Raw genomic sequence first — 15,852 nt, 5'->3', positions numbered from 1 at the left:
ATACAAATGAATAACGTAAATATTCATGTTAGTGTAAGTCAGCTATTTAAAATAACATCATACGACACCACATTTTATTTTATGGGTTCACTATGAATATATCAACGGAATGGAGTGTAAGACAATATTGAGACACTGGACTCACTGGATTTTTAGATCAGCTCCTTACGTAATCTTGAATCTGGCTGTTAAAGCAGTAGAACAAATACTGTAAGTACTTACGTAATTATAGTAGAAACGCCCAGGAAAATTTCATGGATATTTTTTGAGGAAACCTGTTTAGTATGATGACAAGGATTGTACTGACAAAACATTTATTTATGGCTAAGAAAAACGTTTTAACCATCTAACAAAGGAATATAACTGTCGGAAGTTGAACTCTGGATATGTTAGAAAGGAATCGACTTGAAGCTGCTGACATACTGATAAGGCGAAAATCTCAAGAACGGAACTGAAGAGAAAGAAAAGTCAACCTGGATGTCTTAAGAGAAATCAATGAAGAAAGAAGATTATAGAAGAAAATGGAGAAGAATCAGATTTAATAAACATGTCATCAGGCACAAAATTGTCATCATAGACATTTTTGAAAGGAAAGTACAGGGGAAAAAAGGAAGAGAACGGCCTAGGATGAAGTATTTAGAAGAATTCGAGGAGATCATAGGCTGTGCCAGTTGCATTGAACTGAACAAAGTGCAGATGACAAAAGAGAGTGCATCGACAAGGCATTAGCATTTAGACAACATATGTTTGCCTCAAGACTAAATGTGCTTGCTTGTAAGAGATATGGTAAATTTGAAAATAAAATTTGTAGTACGAAGCGTCGTTAAACAGAAGTATGTGTTCATTAATGTAGAAGATATCGCCTTGTGAAATAGTTGGTGTTGTTGTGGTCTTCAGACCTGAGACTGGTTTGATGCAGCTCTCCATGCTGCTCTATCCTGTGCAAGCTTCTTCATCTTTCAGAACTGACTGCAGCCTACATCCTTCTGAATCTGCTTAGTGTATTCATCTCTTGGTCTCCCTTTACGATTTTTACCCTCCACGCTGCCCTCCAGTAATAAATTGGTGATCCCTCGAAGTCTCAGAACATGTCCTACCAACCGATCCCTTCTTCTAGTCAAGTTGTGCCACAAACTCCTCTTCTCCCCAATTCTATTGAATACCTCCTCATCAGTTATGTGATCTACCCATCTAATCTTCAGCATTCTACTGTAGCACCACATTTCGAAAGCTTCTATTCCCTTCTTGTCTAAACTATTTATCGTCCATGTTTCACTTCCATACATGGATACACTCCACACAAATACACTCCTGGAAATTGAAATAAGAACACCGTGAATTCATTGTCCCAGGAAGGGGAAACTTTATTGACACATTCCTGGGGTCAGATACATCACATGATCACACTGACAGAACCACAGCACATAGACACAAGCAACAGAGCATGCACAATGTCGGCACTAGTACAGTGTATATCCACCTTTCGCTGCAATGCAGGCTGCTATTCTCCCATGGAGACGATCGTAGAGATGCTGGATGTAGTCCTGTGGAACGGCTTGCCATGCCATTTCCACCTGGCGCCTCAGTTGGACCAGCGTTCGTGCTGGACGTGCAGACCGCGTGAGACGACGCTTCATCCAGTCCCAAACATGCTCAATGGGGATCAGATACGGAGATCTTGCTGGCCAGGGTAGTTGACTTACACCTTCTAGAGCACGTTGGGTGGCACAGGATACATGCGGACGTGCATTGTCCTGTTGGAACAGCAAGTTCCCTTGCCGGTCTAGGAATGGTAGAACGATGGGTTCGATGACGGTTTGGATGTACCGTGCACTATTCAGTGTCCCCTCGACGATCACCAGAGGTGTACGGCCAGTGTAGGAGATCGCTCCCCACACCATGATGCCGGGTGTTGGCCCTGTGTGCCTCGGTCGTATGCAGTCCTGATTGTGGCGCTCACCTGCACGGCGCCAAACACGCATACGACCATCATTGGCACCAAGGCAGAAGCGACTCTCATCGCTGAAGACGACACGTCTCCATTCGTCCCTCCATTCACGCCTGTCGCGACACCACTGGAGGCGGGCTGAACGATGTTGGGGCGTGAGCGGAAGACGGCCTAACGGTGTGCGGGACCGTAGCCCAGCTTCATGGAGACGGTTGCGAATGGTCCTCGCCGATACCCCAGGAGCAACAGTGTCCCTAATTTGCTGGGAAGTGGCGGTGCGGTCCCCTACGGCACTGCGTAGGATCCTACGGTCATGGCGTGCATCCGTGCGTCGCTGCGGTCCGGTCCCAGGTCGACGGGCACGACCACTGGCGACAACATCGATGTACTGTGGAGACCTCACGCCCCACGTGTTGAGCAATTCGGCGGTACGTCCACCCGGCCTCCCGCATGCCCACTATACGCCCTCGCTCAAAGTCCGTCAACTGCACATACGGATCACGTCCACGCTGTCGCGGCATGCTACCAGTGTTAAAGACTGCGATGGAGCTGCGTATGCCACGGCAAACTGGCTGACACTGACGGAGGCGGTGCACAAATGCTGCGCAGCTAGCGCCATTCGACGGCCAACACCGCGGTTCCTGGTGTGTCCGCTGTGCCGTGCGTGTGATCATTGCTTGTACAGCCCTCTCGCAGTGTCCGGAGCAAGTATGGTGGGTCTGACACACCGGTGTCAATGTGTTCTTTTTTCCATTTCCAGGAGTGTATTTTCAGAAACAACTTCCTGACACTTAAATCTATACTCGATGTTAACAAATTCGTCTTCTTCAGAAACGCTTTCCTTGCCATTGCCAATCTACATTTACATCCCCTCTACTTCAACCATCATCAGTTATTTTGCTCAACAAATAGCAAAACTCCTTTACTACTTTAAGTGTCTCATTTCCTAATCTAATTCCCTTAGCATCACCCGACTTAATTTGACAACATTCCATTATCCTCGTTTTACTTTTGTTGATGTTCATCTTTTATCCTCCTTTCAAGACACTGTCCATTCCGTTCAACACTTCAACTGCTCTTCCACGTCCTTTGCCGTCTCAACAGAATTACAATATCGGCGAACCTCAAAGTTTTTATTTCTTCTCCCTGGATTTTAATACCTACTCCGAAGTTTTCTTTTGTTTTCTTTACTGCTTGCTCAATATACAGATTGAATAACATCGGAGAGAGGCTACAACCCTGTCTCACTCCATTCCCAGCCACTGCTTCCCTTTCATGCCCCTAGACTCTTATAACTGCCATCTGCTTTCTGTACAAATTGTAAATAGCCTTTAGTTCCCTGTATTTTACCCCTGACCCTTTCAGAATTTGAAATAGAGTATTCAAAAGCTATCTCTAAGCCTACAAATTCTAGAAACGTAGGTTTGCCTTTCCTTAATCTTTCTTCTAAGATAAGTCGTAGGGTCAGTATTGCCTCACGTGTTCCAACATTTTTACGGAATCCGAGCTGATCTTCTCCGAGGTCGGCTTCTACCAGTTTTTCCATTCGTCTGTAAAGAATTCGCGTTAGTATTTTGCAGCTGTGACTTATTAAACTGATAGTTCGGTAATTTTCACATCTGTCAACACCTGCTCTTTGGGATTGGAATTATTATATTCTTCTTGAAGTCTGAGGGTATTTCGCCTGTCTCACACATCTTGCTCACCACATGGTAGAATTTTGTCAGGACTGGCTCTCCCAAGGCTGTCAGTAGTTCTAATGGAATGTTGTCTACTCCTGGGCCCTTGTTTCGGCTCAGGTCTTTCAGTGCTCTGTCAAACTCTTCACGCAGTATCATATCTCCCATTTCATCTTCATCTACATCCTCTTCCATTTCCATAATATCGTCCTTAAGTACATCGCCCTTGTATAGACTCTCTATATACCCCTTCCACCTTTCTGCTTTCCCTTCTTTGCTTAGAAGTGGGTTTCCATCAAAGCTCTTGATATTCATGCAAGTCGTTCTCCTTTCTCCAAAGGTCTCTTTAATTTTCCTGTAGGCTGTATCTATCTTACCCCTAGTGCGATAAGCCTCTACATCCTTACATTTATCCTCTAGCCATCCCTGCTTAGCCATTTTGCACTTCCTGTAGATCTCATTTTTGAGACGTTTGTATTCCTTCTTGCCTGCTTGATTTACTGCATTTTTATGTTTTCCCCCCTTCATCAATTAAATTCAATATTTCTTCTGTTACCCAAGGATTTCTACTAGCCCTCGTCTTTTTACCTACTTCATCCTCTGCTGCCTTCACTATTTCACCCTCAGAGCTACCTATTCTTCTTCTACTGTATTTCTTTCCCCCATTCAATTGTTCCGTTATGCTCTCCCTGAAACTCTGTACAACCTCTGGTTCTTTCAGTTTATCCAGATCTCATCTCCTTAAATCCCCATCTTTTTGCAGTTTCTTCAGTTTTAATCTACAGTTCATAACCAATAGATTGTGGTCAGAGTCCACATCTGCCCCTGGAAATGTCTTATAATTTAAAACCTGATACCTTTTAGTATCTCCAGGGTTCTTCCATGTATACAACCTTCTTTCAGGAGTCTTAAACTAAGTGTTAGCTATGATTAAGTTATGCTCTGCGCAAAATTCTTTCAGGCGGCTTCCTCTTTCATTTCTTAGCCTCAGTCCATATTCACCTAGTATATAGAGTGAATGTTTTTTAGACATCCTATACCATCGTACATCCGGAAACAGGGAGTAGGAGACTAACTTTATTTAGAACTGGAACAGGAAATGCTCGAAACATTCTCTGCCAACAACGTGTTTTTTCTTTGCATGATGTAGGCTTGAGACCTCCGTCCGCGGCTGCAAAAAGCCTCAGCGTAAAGTAGTGTCCGTGTGGGTTGGCACATAAACAACGTTAACCTCTCGCGGTAAGGTGAACATGCAGCGTTCACGCTTCGGTGCTTCAGACAGTTCCGGTGTCTCCTTCTCCGACCAAAAGCACTAAAAACGAGGGCTGTACCGTAGATCGGAAACATTATCAGTAGTCGAACATTCGTTCGCTAACGCCCGCACCATTTACGATAGCATAATCGTTTCCCACCCGTATCCAATTAGTGATCGTTATAACAGATTCACACTTTCATAAATATACGTATGTGAATTTCTGTTGCAACTGATCGAGTAGGCCTACCGTTTGTTGCGCGTCTCGTGTCGAGGAAGTGGCCCCGTTCTGCACTATCCGTTTGAGCAACAGGATACTTCTGCTACCTTCCTGTTCCCCACAAAAAATTGTGTAGCGTGTTCTGTTTGGAACTGGATAGTTTGTAATCATACTGAACAAGGAGAAAGTGTGGCAAAATTGCAGTGCGTTCTGGAAAACGCCGTTTCCATGTCACCCACACATCTCCGTTGTCTATTTTATATTCCTAATGTTTTTAAATACAGATGCAGATTTTCAACGAAATGCTGTAGAGAAATCCGTATTGGGTGACTCCCTTATTTTAGGCCGGTATTACACCGTCAAATTTTTTCCAAAGAAATTTGACCAAATATCCATCAAAAGTGGCTCTTCATATTATAAAGCAAAACACTCACATCAGAAATGTTATCTCCGCCAAAGACAGACCTAACGTCACGCCATACCGTAACGCTACGATTTATTGTAACATGAGGAAGCTGCTCTAGCTTACACTATAGGACTGGAATACCGCAGTGACATTGATGAAAATAATACCAGAAATGTGCAAAACTATTTATAAATCACTGAAGTAGGAATACCTGGAAGAGGAATATGTAAAGGTAAATAATTGTAAACTGGATGCCACAAGTTACAAGTTATATATTGCTTCACCAGCCTCATACAACTTCGCGGCTACTACTACTACTACAAAAAATATATAAAAAAATAAAAAAATAAAAAAATAAAAAAAAATAAAAAAATAACCGACGAACAGCGATGCTAACTGAAAACTGAAGGCGAGGCGCTAGATTTGGTCAAATAAGACATAAGGCAACTTAATTATGAGTTCCATATTAAACTGTCAAAAAACTTTGAAAAAGAAGTTTCGTCAAAGAAATTTGATAGTGTAATATCGGCTTGATCTCAGTTTTACTTTGAATTCCGTCATAGTTGTTATTACACCGTAATACCAACAAAATCTTTTAAACAGCTAAAATGACGTTCAATAATTTTTCTGCTCCCGTGCTCCCGAAAGATGATAACTGTATATTTCCTCTTGGTGTGAGAGCTATAGTTCGGAAAAACAGTTTCATAAGATTGTGACAGTGATAAGTCCTCACACAGAGTTGTCACCAGATTTAGAGTCAGGGCCAGCACTTGTCCTGCAGCTAGCTCCTGAGTTTCCCTCTTAGGAAGTGTGTGCACTGTTCGATTCCTGCGAGCAAAGTACAGTGAAACGAACTCGATGTTCAACTATATGTCACTTATATGCGATCTGGACAAAGAAGGAATACCGGAAAATCTTTTAGCTTAAACAATGTCTAATGTCGGACTGATTCGATAGCGACCACATAAAACGACCGTTACAGCCCAGATCACGTAAGGTTACATCGATGAGAGAGGAAACTGTGCTGAACTATCTACAACAATGCTACTATTCTTGAATATCTCTCTCCCTCTTTCTCGCGATCAAAAAGGTGAACATTATGAATTTTCAAAATGATAAGTACGCCAATCTCTATTCGAGCTGACAGATCGGAATTCGCTGAGATAAAACAGTCAGTTTCTTATAATAAATATAACTATAATTGATAAGTATCTTAATGAGATGGCCGCAATGGCAGCTGTACAGATCGCGACTCACACGCGGCATTATCCACACTGAGAATGTCGCTGACGACTGAGATAAGTGAGTCTACTAATTCCTTAATTATTTGATAAAAATGACAGTAGTAGTATTAAGGCTTCATTTTTTATATTCATTTTGAATCCATTCGACATTCATCGTCATTTGTTGTCTGAGTTACCATGCACAAAACGATATCCAAACCTGCAGCCAGTATATATCGGTTGCATTGTGGGCACCATTCCGATACCAAAGGCTTCTTGGAAATTAGCGAAAGTGAAGTTGTCTATTCATCTTATTACGATTGACTGAAAGAAAAACTGTTTTGGCATGTTGTTGTTGTGGTCTTCAGTCCTGAGACTGGTTTGATGCAGCTCTCCATGCTACTCTATCCTGTGCAAGCTTCTTCATCTCCCAGTACCTACTGCAACCTACATCCTTCTGAATCTGCTTAGTGTACTCATCTCTCGGTCTCCCTCTACGATTTTTACCCTCCACACTGCCCTCCAATGCTAAATTTGTGATCCCTTGATGCCTCAAAACATGTCCTACCAACCGATCCCTTCTTCTAGTCAAGTTGTGCCACAAACTTCTCTTCTCCCCAATCCTATTCAATACCTCCTCATTAGTTACGTGATCTATCCACCTTATCTTCAGTATTCTTCTGTAGCACCACATTTCGAAAGCTTCTATTCTCTTCTTATCCAAACTAGTTATCGTCCATGTTTCACTTCCATACATGGCTACACTCCAAACAAATATTTTCAGAAATGACTTCCTGACACTTAAATCTATATTCGATGTTAACAAATTTCTCTTCTTCAGAAACGCTTTCCTTGCCATTGCCAGTCTACATTTTATATCCTCTCTACTTCGACCATCATCAGTTATTTTACTTCCTAAATAGCAAAACTCCTTTACTACTTTAAGTGTCTCATTTCCTAATCTAATTCCCTCAGCATCACCCGATTTAATTTGACTACATTCCATTATCCTCATTTTGCTTTTGTTGATGTTCATCTTATATCCTCCTTTCAAGACACTGTCCATTCCGTTCAACTGCTCTTCCAAGTCCTTTGCCGTCTCTGACAGAATTACAATGTCATCGGCGAACCTCAAAGTTTTTACTTGGTCTCCATGAATTTTAATACCTACTCCAAATTTTTCTTTTGTTTCCTTTACTGCTTGCTCAATATACAGATTGAATAACATCGGGGAGAGGCTACAACCCTGTCTCACTCCTTTGCCAACCACCGCTTCCCTTTCATGCCCCTCGACTCTTATGACTGCCATCTGGTTTCTGTACAAATTGTAAATAGCCTTTCGCTCCCTGTATTTTACCCCTGCCACCTTTAGAATTTGAAAAAGAGTATTCCAGTCAACATTGTCAAAAGCTTTCTCTAAGTCTACAAATGCTAGAAACGTAGGTTTGCCTTTTCTTAATCTTTCTTCTAAGATAAGTCGTAAGGTCAATATTGCCTCACGTGTTCCAACATTTCGACGGAATCCAAACTGATCCTCCCCGAGGTCCGCATCTACCAGTTTTTCCATTCGTCTGTAAAGAATTCGCGTTAGTATTTTGCAGCTGTGACTTATTAAACTGATAGTTCGGTAATTCTCGCATCTGTCAGCACCTGCTTTCTTTGGGATTGGAATTATTATATTCTTCTTGAAGTCTGAGGGTATTTGGCCTGTCTCATACATCTTGCTCACCAGCTGGTAGAGTTTTGTCATGACTGGCTCTCCCAAGGCCGTCAGTAGTTCTAATGGAATGTTGTCTACTCCGGGGGCCTTGTTCCGACTCAGGTCTTTCAGTGCTCTGTCAAACTCTTCACGCAATATCGTATCACCCATTTCGTCTTCATCTACATCCTCTTCCATTTCCATAATATTGTCCTCAAGTACATCACCCTTGTATAAACCTTCTATATACTCCTTCCACCTTTCTGCCTTCCCTTCTTTGCTTAGAACTGGGTTGCCATCTGAGCTCTTGATATTCATACACGTGGTTCTCTTCTCTCCAAAGGTCTCTTTAATTTTCCTGTAGGCAGTATCTATCTTACCCCTAGTGAGATAAGCCTCTACATCCTTAGATTTATCCTCTAGCCATCCCTGTTTAGCCATTTTGCACTTCCTCTCGATCTCATTTTTGAGACGTTTGTATTCCTTTTTGCCTGCTTCATTTACTGCATTTTTATATTTTCTCCTTTCATCAATTAAATTCAATATTTCTTCTGTTACCCAAGGATTTCTAGCAGCCCTCGTCTTTTTACCTACTTTATTCTCTGCTGCCTTCACTACTTCATCCCTCAGAGCTACCCATTCTTCTTCTACTGTATTTCTTTCCCCTATTCCTGTCAATTGTTCCCTTATGCTCTCCCTGAAACTCTGTACAACCTCTGGTTCTTTCAGTTTATCCAGATCCCATCTCCTTAATTTCCCACATTTTTGCAGTTTCTTCAGTTTTAATCTACAGGTCATAACCAATAGATTGTGGTCAGAGTCCACATCTGCCCCTGGAAATGTCTTACAACTTAAAACCTGGTTCCTAAATCTCTGTCTTACCATTATATAATCTATCTGATACCTTTTAGTATCTCCAGGGTTCTTCCACGTATACAACCTTCTTTCATGATTCTTAAACCAAGTGTTACCTATGACTAAGTTGTGCTCTGTACAAAATTCTACTAGGCGGCTTCCTCTTTCATTTCTAGGCATACATTTTATAAGTTCGGCTTTTAGTATATTTCATTAATGAAAAAAAAAATGAAATAAAAGTAAGTGTGCAGGTAATAGTGAAAGCTGCGCAGTTAGAAAATCTCATCTGTGTCCGTCTCCCTGTTACTTCTAGAAGGCTTATCTACTTGCTGTGCTATTAAATTTATGTGTAGCTTCTGTCGATGTAAATGCATTAAATAGCGAAAGGAAACGTCGAAGGAGCGTCGAAGCATCTTTAGTGCGAAACACACCTTCCGAAAAGCGTTCGACTTTGTGGCACGCTGTAGACTGTTAATAAAGGTCCGAGCATACGGAATAGGTTCTTAGTAATGTGTCTCGAAGTCTTCTTGAGACACAGAAACAGGTACGATGTCTTGAACGGCAAATGTTCATCAGAAGCTTGTGCCAGAGATTTGTTAATAGCTCAACTCCAGTTTCCCTCGTACATAAGCTGTGTGTCGAATACGATAGGCTGCAGCCTGAGCGTGTTTGCTGGTGACACCGTTATAAGTGGGAAAATGTCATAGATGAGTGGCTGTTGGAGGACTCAGGACGACTTGGAGAGAATTTCGATTAGGTGCGAGGAATGAGAGCTTGCTTTAAATGTGGATAAAAATAAGTTAATGCAAATAGTAGGAAATACTATTATTTTTATTACAGTCTTAATTACATGCTTTGCTCTAGTGAAAATACCTTCAACTGTGTGTATCAGTTTTTGTTTATTTGCTACTGCTTCGATGATAGAATTGACTATTTTCAGGCCTCTAGATACAGCAAACATATATTCTATCATCCTATACAAAATACAGCATATCTGTATTTACTTTTTTAACGATGACATATTAACTATATAAGAGAGAGCCATTTTTTATTACATATGAGTATGTGACTAGTGTAGTATTGAAACTGTAGAGACACCAACTATAGGTAGTGTCTCTAATATTTCTACGCTGTAATGATGCGTTTTACCATATATATCAGTCGCAATCAAATTAACTATAAATCATCTATTATACGTTTACGTTCCACCTTACGCAAATGATACACAGTCTTCCGAAATGCCTTAAAAAAAGATGGCAAAGTAAATATTCCAGAATTCGAATCGAGAACAGCTGCCAACATGACTAAAGTAGAAGTAAATATCCTCGGAGTAGTGGTGCAACTTAAATCACTTAATAAAAGCAAGTCTCCTGGTCCAGACTGTATACCATTTAGGTTCCTTTTGGACTATGTTGACGCATTAGCTCCATACTTAACAATCATATACAACCATTCGCTCGACGAAAGATACGTACCCAAAGACTGGAAGTTGCACGGGTCACACCGATACTCAAGAAATGTGGTAGGAGTAATCCACTAAATTACAGGCCCATTTCGTTAACGACAATATGCAGCAGGATTTTAGAACATATATTGTGTTCGATCATTATGACTTACCTCAAAGAAAATGGTCTATTGACACACGGTCAACATGGGTTTAGAAAATATCGTTCCTGTGACACACAACTAGCTCTTTATTCACATGAAGTGTTGAGTGCTATTGACAAGGGATTTCGGATTGATTCCGTATTTCTGGATTTCTGGAACGCTTTTGACACTGTACCACACAAGCGGCACGTAGTGAAATTGCGTGCTTAGGGAATATCGTCTCAGTTAAGTGACTGGATTTGTCAATTCCTGTCAGAGAGTTCGTAAGAACTGACGGAAAGTCATCGAGTAAAACAGAAGTGATTTCTGGCGTTCCCCAAGGTAGCGTTATAGGCCCTTTCCTGTTACTTATCGATATAAATTATTTCGGAGACAATTTGAGTAGCTGTCTTCGGTTGTTAGCAGATGACGCTGTCGTTTTTCGACTAATAAAGTCATCATAAGATCAAAACAAACTGCAAAACGATTTAGAAGAAATATCGGAATGGTGCGAAAAATGGCAGTTGACTCTAAATAACGAAAAGTGTGAGGTCATCCACATGAAAGCTAAAAGGAACTTTTTAAACCTCGGTTACACGATAAATCAGTCTAACCTAAAAGTCGTAAATTCAACTAAATACCTAGGTATTACAATTACGAAAAACTTGAATTGGAAGGAACACATAAAAAATGTTGTGGGGAAGGCTAACCAAAGACTGCGATTTATTGGCAGAACACTTCAGAAAATGTAACAGACCTGCTAAGGAGACTGCCTACACTACGCCTGTCCGTCCTCTTTTAGAATACTGCTGCGCAGTGTGGGACCCTTACCAGATAGGACTGACGGAGTACTACGAAAAAGTTCAAAGAAATACAGCACGTTTTGTATTATCGCGAAATGTGGGAGAGAGTGTCACAGAAATGATACTGGATTTGGGCTGGAAATCATTAAAAGAAAGACGTTTTTCGTTGCGATGGAATCTTCTTACTAAGTTCCAATTACCAACTTTCTCCTCCGAATGCGAAAATATTTTGTTGACACCGACCTACATAGGGATGAACAATCACCACGATAAAATAAGGTAAATCAGAGCTCTTACGGAAAGATATAGGTGTTCATTCTTTCCGCGCGCTATACGATATTGGAATAATAGAGAATTGTGAAGTTCGTTTGACGAACCCTCTGCCAGGCATTGAAATGTGATTGGCAGAGTATCCATGTATGTGCAGATACATTATACACAACATTTGACGTTTTATGTAACTCACACAACAGGAATACACTCATCATTCTAAGTTTATTGTAGCCTAATAAGATTTAGCCAGTACTGAACCCTGTGTACGATATTTGCTTTTTCAGCAGTTACTACAAAATTGCTACAGCGGAGGCACAATCTGTAGTTTGATGACTTTACAGTTTCAATACCATACTGGTCACAGACACATGTGCAAAGAAAGTTGGTTCAATATAATATAGTAAAAATCTCATGATTTAAAAAATCTGATGTAGGTCTTAGGGTATTAATTTCTGTGTAGTAAGAGAAAGGAGATGTTTGCTCTTTCTGGGGGCCTGAAGATGGACTCCATCGTCAAAATCAGTTGAAAATAAACAAAAACTAATACATACAGCTGAAGGTGTTATTATTTATTATTATCATTGCACATAAATACACAGCTTCTGTCCCAATACCCATCAGAAGGTTGATGTACGTATATAATGATATGCTATTTGACTCAGTGATGTCCATTAAATATGTAGATATAATATTATGAACCGATATGAATTTGAACGAGAATGGTAGTATTTCGGAAGACGAACTTTCGACCAAGAATAATTGGGAGAATTCTGTGGACGTGTAGCGCAGCTCTAGAGGAAACCGCGCATAGAACGCTTGCCGCTGCCCATTCTCGAGTACTGTGTTAGGTCGGATTAAAGAAGATTGTAGCAACTCTGAAGGATGCCGCCAGAATTTTTCAGACCGACTTAACCAGTGCGAGGTTGTAAATAATTATTTGCCACTTTACTTTCAACCAATAGTTTCAAGATTTTTTAAGAAACAGTCTATGTGAAACTAAAGGAACATCTCAGTGGCCATAATTTATTGTCAGACAATTAGTTTCGCGTCAAGAAAGGAGTATTCACAGAAAATGCTGTGTATTAATTCCATGAGTGAGGCACTAGTATGGCTGAACGACATGTCAAGAACAGTCGTTTTTTATTTACTTTTATTTTTATATATATAACAAAAGGATTTGATTGTGTGGACCATGCAATACCTTTGCATAAGTTGAAACATTTTGGGACTAAGAAAAAGTTCAACAGTGATTGACTTCAAAAAAATGTTCAAATGTGTGTGAAATCTTATGGGAATTAACTGCTAAGGTCATCAGTCCCTAAGCTTACACACTACTTAACCTAAATTATCCTAAGGACAAACACACACACCCACGCCCGAGGGAGGACTCGAACCTCCGCCGGGACCAGCCGCACAGTCCGTGACGATTGACTTCACGTCTGGAAAGCAACAAGCAGAGGTTCTCTTCCGGATCCATTACTTTTGTTGATATGTAGAGTGCTTGTTTTAACTTGAAACAACTAAATATCTCGAAAACGACGCATCGCCGAAAAAGAAAAAAGAGTAGGTGAAAAGCTAATATTAGTAAAGGAGACATCTGCCTGTGCCAAACCATCCCTCCAGAATGGACGGTGTCAACTTTGTATTTTCAAAATGTCATATTATGTTTCTACACCAAAAAACCAGTTTAGACAAACCATTCATGATAGATCACGCTGCAATCTACAAATATCAAGTTTGCCCGTTTTGGCAGTGAAGAACTGGCACATTTAATTTCACATTTCATTTAAACCTTTCTAAACGTAAACCTTTGTCTTCTAACTGTATGACTCATGTTCAAACGTTACTTGAGTGATACAAATGCGATTGTACAGTACAGATAATGGGGCTAGACACTGATATTTCTGATAAATAAGCTACTTGTATGGTAACATAGCTTTCTCTTCCATACGGAGTTGAATGTGGTGAGTACCCAAACCATCGGAATGTTTGATTTCGTGGCCGCTCTCGAACTCCGCCATCAGGGAGACTGATTTCGGTGTTCGTTTCTATCCAACAGCCGTAACCCTCGCGATGGCGGCTACGCGAGTGCCGGTGGAATACCAACCAAAATCATTTTAATAAGGCAAAATGCCCATTAAATTGTAGCGACAGGTGCACCTGCCATGGCTGCTCATCGCAATCGGACACCCTATTGGTGAAAGGCAAGTGTACTGACCGAAGTCAAGTATCTCAATGGTGATAAGCAAGTGGACTCACCGAAACCATGTATCCCGATGGTGAGAGGCAAGTGGATTAACCGAAATCAAGTATGGATATGGTGAGAGGCAAGTGGACTCACCGAAATCAAGCACCCCAATGGTAAAGTCAAGGGAGGACTCACCAAAATCAAGCACCTCAACGGTAAAGACAAGGGGACTTAACGTAATCAGGCACCTGAATGGTGAAAGGCAAGGGGTCTCTCCGAAATCAAGCTCCACAACGGTGGGGGGCAAGTGGACTCACCGAAATGAAGCACCCAGTAGTGACAAGAAAAAAGGCTCATCGAAATCAAATATCCCGATGGGAACAGAAAACTATTACATTCAAGTTGTTGTTCTTGTACCACGCCAAACTTAGTTTCTAATCAGACATTGAAACGAATAACCTTATCGTTCTGTACAATCAAATTTGCAATACAAAAGTAAATTTAGACATAAAGATGAACCTTCAGAACACTAAAGTTACATTTACATCGTAAATAAAATGTAGAATCGAATTCGTCTATTCTTAATTGCAAAAGGAGGCACATCAGATATTTGTCGATTACAGCTCCATCTACCACGAATGTAAAATAGTGGTTTGGGTAAACGTAGCACAGACAGATGCGCGCTTTACTAAGTTAACGTTTCACCTAGAACATTTTTCTTGTACGATACGTCGTTTTCGAGATATTTAGTTGTCTCATATATTGATGATCTACTACTAAACATGACAGACGTCTCCGGGGAAACACTACAGATGTCTCTTTACAGATGGCTCAAGCGTTATTGTGAAAGACGTTGAACGTAATAAGTGAAGTAGCTAATAGGGTAGTCAATAAGATCAACATGTGGCTTTCAGAGCACAGACTAACGCTTAACTGCAACAAAACGCAGTGCATACAGTTCCTGATACTGAACTTTTCTAAAATCGAAATTTTATTGTCCCACTGGTCAAATAGTTAATGAAGCCGACCACCTCAATTTCTTAGGACCGATGGTAGGAGGAAACATTTCCTGGAAGTATCACGTTCAAACTCTTGTACAGAAACTGAATGCTGCTCTCTTTATTATAAGATAATCTCCACTGTCTCTGACACTGTAAGTAGGCTGTTTAGGTTTTTTTTATTGGTAACGGCACGTAGCTCTCCGTATGAAAATCACTGGCTGTGCTGTGTGCAGTCTGTGGCTTGTTTGCATTGTTGTTTGCTATTGTAGTGTTGGGCAGTTGGCTGTTAACAGCGCGTAGCGTTGCGCAGATGGAGGTGAGCCGCCAGCAGTCGTGGATGTGGGGAGAGAGATGGCGGAGTTTTGAGAGCGGATGATCTGGACGTGTGTCCATTTATCAAAATTTTTCATTTGCTAACTATGCCTATCAGTAGTTAGTGACTTCAGTAGTTAGAATCTTTTATTTAGCTGGCAGTATTGGCGCTCGCTGTATTGCAGTAGTTCGAGTAACTAAGATTTTTGTAAGGTAAGTGATTCATGAAAGGTATAGGTTATTGTTAGTCAGGGCCATTCTTTTGTAGGGATTATTAAAAGTTAGATTGCGTTGCGCTAAAAATATTGTGTGTCAGTTTAGTGTTTATCAGAATAAGTAAAGAGAAAATGTCTGAGTACGTTCAGTTCTGCTCAGCTGTTTGAAGATCAAATAACGTAGAGGTTTA

This window comes from Schistocerca gregaria, chromosome 1 (assembly GCF_023897955.1).
Source record: "Schistocerca gregaria isolate iqSchGreg1 chromosome 1, iqSchGreg1.2, whole genome shotgun sequence".
Lineage (NCBI taxonomy): Eukaryota > Metazoa > Arthropoda > Insecta > Orthoptera > Acrididae > Schistocerca > Schistocerca gregaria.
This window is presented reverse-complemented; position numbering follows the sequence as displayed.